Source organism: Podarcis vaucheri (genome assembly GCF_965113315.1).
Source record: "Podarcis vaucheri genome assembly, chromosome: 2".
Taxonomy (NCBI): domain Eukaryota; kingdom Metazoa; phylum Chordata; class Lepidosauria; order Squamata; family Lacertidae; genus Podarcis; species Podarcis vaucheri.
Genome location: NC_138760.1, coordinates 125,399,044 through 125,408,129, shown reverse-complemented (window position 1 = coordinate 125,408,129; position 9,086 = coordinate 125,399,044).

Here is a 9,086-nt window from a genome sequence, read left to right as displayed (position 1 = left end):
CAAAGCTTAATCCAGTCCAGTATCCTGTTGCACCCAGTGGCCAATCAGACATTTCTGGGGATCCATCCAAGCTGATGGCAGTAGAGTTGATCCCAGCAACTGACATTCTGAGATATGCAGCCTCTGATTCTGGAAGTCATGTGTCTTTTAAAAGTGTCTAAGTTAGCAGCTGAAACAAAATAAAAATATTCCTTCCAGTAGCACCTTAGAGACCAACTAAGTTTGTTATTGGTATGAGCTTTTGTGTGCATGCACACTTCTTCACTCTTTTCTGTGTCAGTGAATTTCTCCATTGGGCTACAGTATCCAAAAAAATGCTTCCTATTTTCTATCTAGATTCTCCAAGTGGATTCTTCTGTGAATGCCTCTTTGAGTAATAATTTTTCAGGAAAAGCCTCTCGTTTTTCGCTTTCTCCATGATTTTATGCATCTCTATTAAATCCCACTTTTACAGTCTTTGTTCCTTAACCAGGGTCTACCAACATTTTTAGGCCCCTAAAAACAACTGGATATGTTATAGACACTGCTCCAAGGCAAGGCCACCTATTTGCCGCTTTCATGGACCTGGAGGCCGCTTTTGATTCCATTCCTAGGCAGAGATTATGGTCCAAACTTGCCCATCTGGGAATTGATTCGCACCTCCTCTCCCTAATTATTTCCCTTTATTCAAACACCACAGCTCGCATCCGAAGTGGTCCAAACGGCTCCCTCACTACTCCATTTCCAACGGCCAAGGGCGTCCGACAAGGTTGTCTCTTGGCCCCTTTATTGTTTAATCTCTATCTTCACGATGCAATTTCCACTTTGAAGCTAGCATCTAAGTATCCTCCTCACTTAGCAGGCCACCCCATTGCTTCCCTTTTCTATGCTGATGATGCCGTCATCTTATCCAGAACAGCTGCGGACCTAGCAAACGCAGTTAACGCATTTACCGCCTATTGTAAGGCGGAAGCTCTTAATATTAATTATAAAAAATCGAAAGTCCTCCACTTCACTCGTTCCCGCAAACTCAAATTGGAGCCGCTTAAGATCACAGGTGGCTACTTAGAAAAGGTAAAAGCCTTTAAATATCTAGGCGTAATATTCACTTATAATCTCTCCTGGACCACCCATCTACAATCTGCCTTTCTTGCTGCAACCACGACCTCTAACGCCATTGTCCGATTTTACCACCAGAAGGGCGGCAAACACCTTCCAGCTGCAATTCAAATATTTAATGCCAAAGTTGTCCCTAAATTATTATATGGATGCGAAGTATGGACTACCGCAATATAAGGTAACTTGGATCGCCCACTTCATATGTTTCTGAGATCTCTTTCCGGCGTCCCGAGATGTATCTCAGGTGCAGCCCTACGACTCGAGTTCGCCCAGTCCTCAATTGTTAAACGAGCATGGAGCCGAGCCATTTCCTACAGCTTCCACCTACTAACATCGGGTGCTCGAATTAGAGGCGGTTTTTCCAATCTGATCCTAAGAGATATTCATAATTCCCCTTGGAAAACTACAATTAACCTCAAATTCCGCTCTCTTCTCAATTTGAACTGTAAAACTGTCCTTAGCTCAGAGTGTATCAGCCCGGCGGCCTTACCTCTAATTAAAAAGAAACTACAGCAACTTGACTTTTCTAACACAGCTTCCTATGCAAGAGGACCGTGTTCAGGCCTAGCCCTAGCTATTCCACCTCCTGAAGGGATCCCTCTATACTGCTTCACAATTTCTTCGGAGGCTAAGTGCAGGGCCTTTACCTGTGCCCGTCTCAACTGTTTTCCTACAGCAGTTCTGTCGGGTCGTTATTCCAGAGTTCCCATTGCAAATAGAACATGCTCTTGTAATGACACGGCCCTGGAGACTATGGAACATGTAATGCTCTTCTGTCCCAACTGGACAGATGAAAGATCTCGGTTTTTTTTGTTTTTTTTTAATAATAATTTTTATTACATTTTTTACAGAAATAACAGAACAGTCAAAGAATAAAAAGAAAAGATAAGAAGAAAGGAAATAAAAAAGAAAAGAAACACGACCACTTCAATGACTTATTTCAAATTTCCATTGGACTTCCCCCGTCCCCCGCACAATGCATTCTTAACAATAAATTTATCAGCAAATTATACCCTTATTTCGTGTATTTCTTTATATTTTCGATTGCAATTTAGATTTAAATCTCTTGATCACCATATACTCTAAAAATATACCATAATATCGTTTTTACCCATTTAAATCTTGGTTCTTTCATAAATCTTATCAAATTTCATAAATATTCAAGTTTCGTTACTGGAGCTAAGTTCCCAATCATACGACATCTTATGTTTCATATAACTTATAATACTTTTGCAAATAGTCTTTAAATTTTTTCCAGTCCTCCTCCATTGCTTCTTCTCCCAAGTCCCGGATCCTTGCAGTCATCTCGGCTAGTTCCATGTAGTTCATCAATTGCGAATGCCAGTCCTCCAGTGTGGGCAAATCTTGGGTCTTCCAATGCTTGGCGATAAGAATTCTTGCTGCTGTTGTAGCGTACATAAAAAAGGTTCTATCCTTTTTAAACACCTTCTGGCCGACAATGCCCAGAAGGAAGGCCTCTGGTTTCTTGGGAAAGGTGTACTTAAACACCTTTTTTAACTCATTGTAGATCGTTTCCCAGAAGGCCTTCAGTCTTGGGCAAGTCCACCAGAGGTGAAAGAATGTCCCCTCAGCTTCCTTGCATTTCCAACATTTGTTATCGGACAAATGGTAAATCTTAGCTAGCTTAACCGGGGTCATGTACCACCTGTATACCATCTTCATAATGTTTTCTTTCAAAGCATTACATGCAGTAAATTTCATACCGGTGGTCCATAACCTTTCCCAGTCTTCAGACATAATATTATAACCAATGTCCTGGGCCCATTTTATCATTGCTGATTTAACTGTCTCATCCTGAGTGTTCCATTTAAGCAGCAAGTTATACATTCTCGATAATAACTTGGTCTTTGGTTCAAGCAATTCTGTCTCAAGTTTCGATTTTTCCACCTGGAAACCTGTTTTTTTGTCTAACTTAAAAACCTCATTAATTTGGGCATAATGCAGCCAATTTTGCACCTTATCCTTTAGTTTTTCAAAGCTCTGCAGTCTCCAATTACCTCCAATGTTTTCTATTATTTCCCAATATTTCGGCCAGTATGCCTCCATATTGGTTGTTTTCCGAGCTTTGGCCTCTATTGGTGAAATCCACCTCGGAGTTTTACTCTCCAATAAGTCTTTATATTTTTTCCAGACCATATATATTGCTTTTCTGACAATATGGTTTTTAAACATTCCATATGATTTACCCTTGTCATACCACAAATACGCATGCCAACCTAACGAATTGTTAAAGCCTTCCAGATCTAGGACATCAGTGTTTTCTAGTAAAATCCAATCTTTCATCCAGCAGAAGGCCGCCGCTTCATAATATAACCTTAAGTCCGGCAGGGCAAACCCCCCTCTCTCTTTTGCATCAGTTAATATTTTGAACTTTATTCGGGGCTTTTTGCCCTGCCAGACAAACCTAGAAATATCCTTCTGCCACTTTCCAAAGCATTCCACTCTGTCCACAATCTGCAGGGCCTGAAACAAAAACAACATCTTTGGCAAAACGTTCATCTTTATAGCTGCAATTCGGCCTAACAAGGATAATTTCAGTCTTGACCAAATTTCTAAATCTTTTTTAACTTCTAGCCAACATTTCTCATAATTGTCTTTAAATAAATTCAAATTCTTAGAAGACAGATTCACCCCCAGGTATTTCACTTTTTTAACAATGTTTAGTTCTGTCTCTTTCTGAAACCCTTCTGTTTCCATAGCCGTCAGATTTTTCCCTAACACCTTAGTTTTTTGCTTGTTCAGCTTAAAACCCGCCACCCGACCAAATTTCTGGATCAGATCCAAAACTCTTTTTGTACTGGGTTCTGGCTCCTGTAGTGTTAAAACCAGATCATCTGCAAATGCTTTCAGTTTATATTGTTTCGCTCCGACCCGTATTCCTTGTACCTGCCGATCCTCCCTTATCATGTTCAGCAAAACCTCCAGGACTGAAATAAACAGTAAAGGGGATAGGGGGCACCCCTGGCGTGTTCCTTTTTCAATATGAAGTTCTTCTGTCACCACATTGTTCACTATCAACTTAGCTTTTTGTTCAGAATAGATTGCCTCTATTCCATTCTCAAACCCCCTTCCCACTCCCATCCCTTCCAAGTTTTTCTTCATAAATTTCCAAGAAATATTGTCAAAGGCCTTCTCCGCATCAATAAAAATTAACACTGCTTTGGTGTTAATATTTGTTTGTAAAAGTTCCAGAATATCGATAATATTCCTGGTGTTATCAAACAAATGTCTACCTGGGAGAAAGCCTGCTTGGTCCTTATGGATTACTTCATTTAATACTTTTTTAAATCTGTTAGCCAAAACATCCGCAAATATTTTGTAATCCACGTTTAGGAGTGAGATGGGGCGGTAGTTCTTAAGTTGAGTCTTTTCAGTTTCCACTTTAGGTATCAGTGTGATGAATGCTTCTTTCCACGTATCTGGTGCCTTCCCTCCCCCCATAATCTGGTTGCAAACCTCCTCTAGTGGTTGTATCAAATAGTCTTTTAACGTCCTATAATACTTGGAGGTGAGTCCATCCGGTCCTGGAGATTTGCCTAACTGCATGTTCTGAATGGCATCCTCAATTTCCTGTTGTGTTATTTTGCAATTCAAGATTGATCTCTTCTCTTGAGATAATTCTGGAAGGCCATTTTCTTTCAAAAATTGTTCTATCTCGGCTACATCCTCGGATCCTTGTGTGTATAGTTTTTTAAAATATTTCTGGAAGCACTTTCTAATTTCTCCGGGTTTCTGGATGTTCTTTCCTTCAACTTCTAGATTGGTAACATAATTTAATTTTTGTCTCTTTTTCAACTGCCAAGCTAGCAGTTTCCCACATTTATTTGCCGACTCAAATGATCTTTGTTTCATTTGTTTAATTCTCCATTCCACTTCTTGGTTGATCAGTTGCGCATATTGTGACTGGTGGAATTTAATTTCTCTTAGAGTCTCTTTTGATTTTGGATTCAATCTTAATTTTTTCTCACCGTCTCTTATCTTCTCCAATATCTTGTCTTTTTTACCATTCCAGAGTTTTTTCTTAATCGTATTCTGTTGTATCAGAAACCCTCTCATAACAGCTTTACTCGCGTCCCAGATTGTTCTTTTTTCCACCGAGGTATTTAAGTTGATTTCAAAATAGTCCTTTAAAGCTTTTTGGGCCTTCTTTACAATCTCTTGATCTCTTAGCAGGTTGTCATTCATTTTCCATCTGAAGGAATCGGCAGTAGTAAATCTCATTTCCATTTTCAAAGCGTTATGGTCGGAGCAAGTCTTTGGGCAGATTTCTATTTTTGTAGTCTTAGGTGCCAGCCCTCTAGTTGTCCAAATTTGGTCGATTCTTGTCCATGACAGGTGGGCTTCAGAAAAGAAAGTTCCTTCTTTACCTAGGGGGTTTCTCGTCCTCCATAGATCGATTAAATCCATATTGTCAGTTAGTTCAAAGAAAGTTTTTGGTAGTCTTCCATCTTTAGTCAAGTTCTGATTCTGTGACTTATCCATCAAAGTAGAGACAACCCCATTCATATCTCCCATCATAATGATGTTGGAATAGTCCAGATAGTCCAATAATGTCTCATGCAGCTTCTTATAAAATTCTGATTTCCCCTCATTTGGTGCATAAATTCCCAATATCAAAACTTTTTCTCCTTGGGTCGAAATTTCAATAGCCAGGATTCTTCCTTGTTCATCTTTAAACAAAAATTTTGGTGAAAGATTCTCTTTGGCGTAAATCACCACGCCTCTCTTCTTTACTCTGTCTGATGAGATAAATTCTTGGCCTAATCTTTTATTTGTTAACACCTTCCTGTGTAGCCTGGTCACATGTGTTTCTTGCAAACAAATTATATCCAAATTCTCTTTCTTTAAAATATGGAAGATCCTTTTGCGTTTTTCAGGGGAATTCGCGCCATTAATGTTCCAACTATACAGCTGCAGAGACATCTTGTGTCAATCTGTTGTTACTCTTGTTGGGTGTCTTCTTTTTTGTCCAAATCCGAGGGTGGTAACTCTTTTCCTGACTCTGGTGGTGGCCAAATAGCTGCCGCTCCTTTCTGTAAGTCTTCTCCGTGATCGTGTAGAAACTTCTGGCTATCCTCTTTCGTTTTGATTTTTATCTTCTTTCCTTTGTATTTAAACGAAAGACCTTGTGGAAACTCCCACCTGTAAGGTATTCCGTTACCTCTCAAAAGTCCAGCTAGGTCCGTATAGTTAGCTCTTAGATCCAGTAATTGTTTAGGAATATCCTTGTAAATTTGTGCTCTTCTGTCCTGGATCACAAGTGCTTTGTTGAAATGTAAATCAAGTAGCTTGTCTCTCTCCTGTTTAGTCCTTAAAATAATCAAACAGTCTCTAGGCCTGTCCTTCCCGGCAACTCTTCCCAATCTAAATGCAGTCGTTATTTTGAAGTCTGTGTCTTGATTTATACCCCAGAATTTGGAAAATTCTGCCGTTAAGAAGCCAGTCAAATCCTCTTTCTCAATCTCTGGGATAGAGCGTAATCTCAAATTATTTTCCCTGTTTCGCAATTCCACCAAAGACAGGTAGGCCTGCTGGTCCGTAATATGTTTGTGGAGCGGCCTTACCTCTCCTTTCAGTTCCTCCACTCCTTTGGCTGCAGCCTCTGCTTTCCCAATCGCAGCCTCCGCCAATTTTCGATTTTCAGATGTTACGTCGTTTAGATTACCAATATCTTGTGAGTGCTTAGCCACCTGTTCTGAAAGTTTGGTAATTGAGGATATGGCTAAGTCAATTTTTGCAGTTTGATCATCCACTTTTTTATTCAAAATTGCGAATTGTTGTAGCATTTCCTCTAGCAAAGTGTTAGATCCTCCAGATGCCATATCCTCGCCTGTTAATTGTTCAGCTTCTTCAGCTGGAGTTGTTGGCGAGGGTGCAGTCTGTAAAACAGCAGGGACCGAAGATCTACGTCCCTGAGAAAACAGGGTTGTTTGTGTCAATTTGCCTTTCCCTGCCTTCGACGCAGCTCTTGTTTTCACTCTGTCACTCATTCCACACCTGTCTTTGGATTCAAGGTCAAACTGTCAAAAGTTTCATGAGAAAGACAGGCCTTGGAGTAAACAACCAAACCACAGAGAGACAAAGCAAAGTTGGTTCCCAGAAAGTTGTAAATCCCAAACTCCACTAGAGGGAGTGATGTTACAGTTCAGGAAAGAAGAAACAAAGTTTCAGTCGCCATTAAAGTTCCTTCAGTTAAGTAAATTAACAATAATCCTTGGAAAAGACCTTTTCCCTCTGGCAGAGCTCTCACAATGTTGCCACAAGTTTCTTAAAAGGTGCAAGGTACAGTTGTTTAATTGTATCCAACAGTAATGCCTCTAAATATCCATTTCAGGTTGTAAATGTATCCGCAAAGTAGCCTTTTGTCCCGCTGCAAGTCCGGAGACTGGGGGTTTTAAAGTCTTTAAAGTTTTTAAAGGTCTAGCAGAGGAGAAAGTCCCCAGATAAGGTACAGAAAATAACAAGAAAATAAGAGTAACTTGCCTCCTTCAATTTCCGACTTCTCTGGACGTATGATGTCTCTCACTTTAAAACCTCTCTGTGCTGCTTCCAGCTTGTCAGATCTTTGCCTTTGATCACTAAGCATCGTCGGGAGACGGACTTCCTTTTTCTCGTCTCCCGCTTTCAGCCGAATTCATAAATTTGTAATCCAATTTTGAGTAAGTCTTACTCACGAGTAGTTGATTTGTAATCCAATGTAGAAGGAAGAAAGGTCGGCGCTCATCAGTAACAGCCGCGCGGCTTCACTCCCGCAGAAAGAGCGATGAATCCACAGCACCGCTTCCCCTCCGCGCTTCCGGAACCCCTTACGGGGTCCCTTCTTCGTTTCGGGGGTCGCTCTTGGTGCCCGCCGGATCCCACGGCCACGAGCTCACTCTGCTCGTGGTTTTTCTTAGTGGGTCGTCGCTTTGCCGCAGCGAACGACCCTTTTCTGCGGAGCCCCTCTTCGCAGCGCAAAGAGGACCGCCATTACTTGCTTCGCGCCGCCTCCGGAACGAAAAGATCTCGGTTTTTAACTCCCCTCGTGAATAAGCTTCATCTCCCAATCCAGCCTTGGATAGTGTCCCTCTTTCTGCAGGATTCTGATTGTTGGATTACCAAGATGACAGCAAACTTCCTGCTTGGTGTAATGAAGAGGAAAGCGGCACCAACTTCTTCTTTAACACCACAGCTGCAGTCGATACGCCGCACAACCGAACGAAGTTCCAAGTAGCCTTATTGTACAAGGACAATCGAGCTAGGACATATCTGAGGAGCTGAAGGACCCTTTAACGGTCCTCCTCCAGCCTCAGCAGTTTTTTTTCTTTTCTTTTTTTCTTTGTTTAAGTAATCGCCCAGGACGATATCTGCCTTTACCTCCCCACCCCTATTTTATGTTGTTATCTCAATGTATATCATGCTATGGCCACACGGCTAATGCAATAAAATTTCATGATGACCTGTGGGTGCCACACATTCTGGTCACTCCCCCCATACCCGCAAGACAACCACAATCCCAGAGACAGAAAGACAGAAAATGTTGCAGACTCTCAGATAAACCAAGAGAATTAATGTGAGCCTTGATAAACACATAAAGCTGTAAGAGGAAGTGGGAAACAGCATCATTCTTCCAACTTCCTTCTTCAGTTCCATGTTATTTTCAAGGGATTAAAAGGTGATCGCCCTCACTACCTCTTAACCGAGTAGACAATGGGGAGGGGCTTAGAGGATTCACAAAGATTCCAGGGGATTCCTCAAGGACACAATTTGTGGAATGCTCTCCAGGGAGGTTCAGCTGCTACCTTCATTGTACACCTTTAGGTGCCGAGCGAAACGTTCCTTTTTAACCAGGCCTTTGGCTGATTGACATCTAATGCCCTTTGAAATGTCTTCTGAGTGGAGGATTATTGGTTAGTTTTTGTTCTTATCTTTATTATGTCTTTTGTCTTTTTTACATTGTATTTTTATATTGTGAACCACCCTGACAT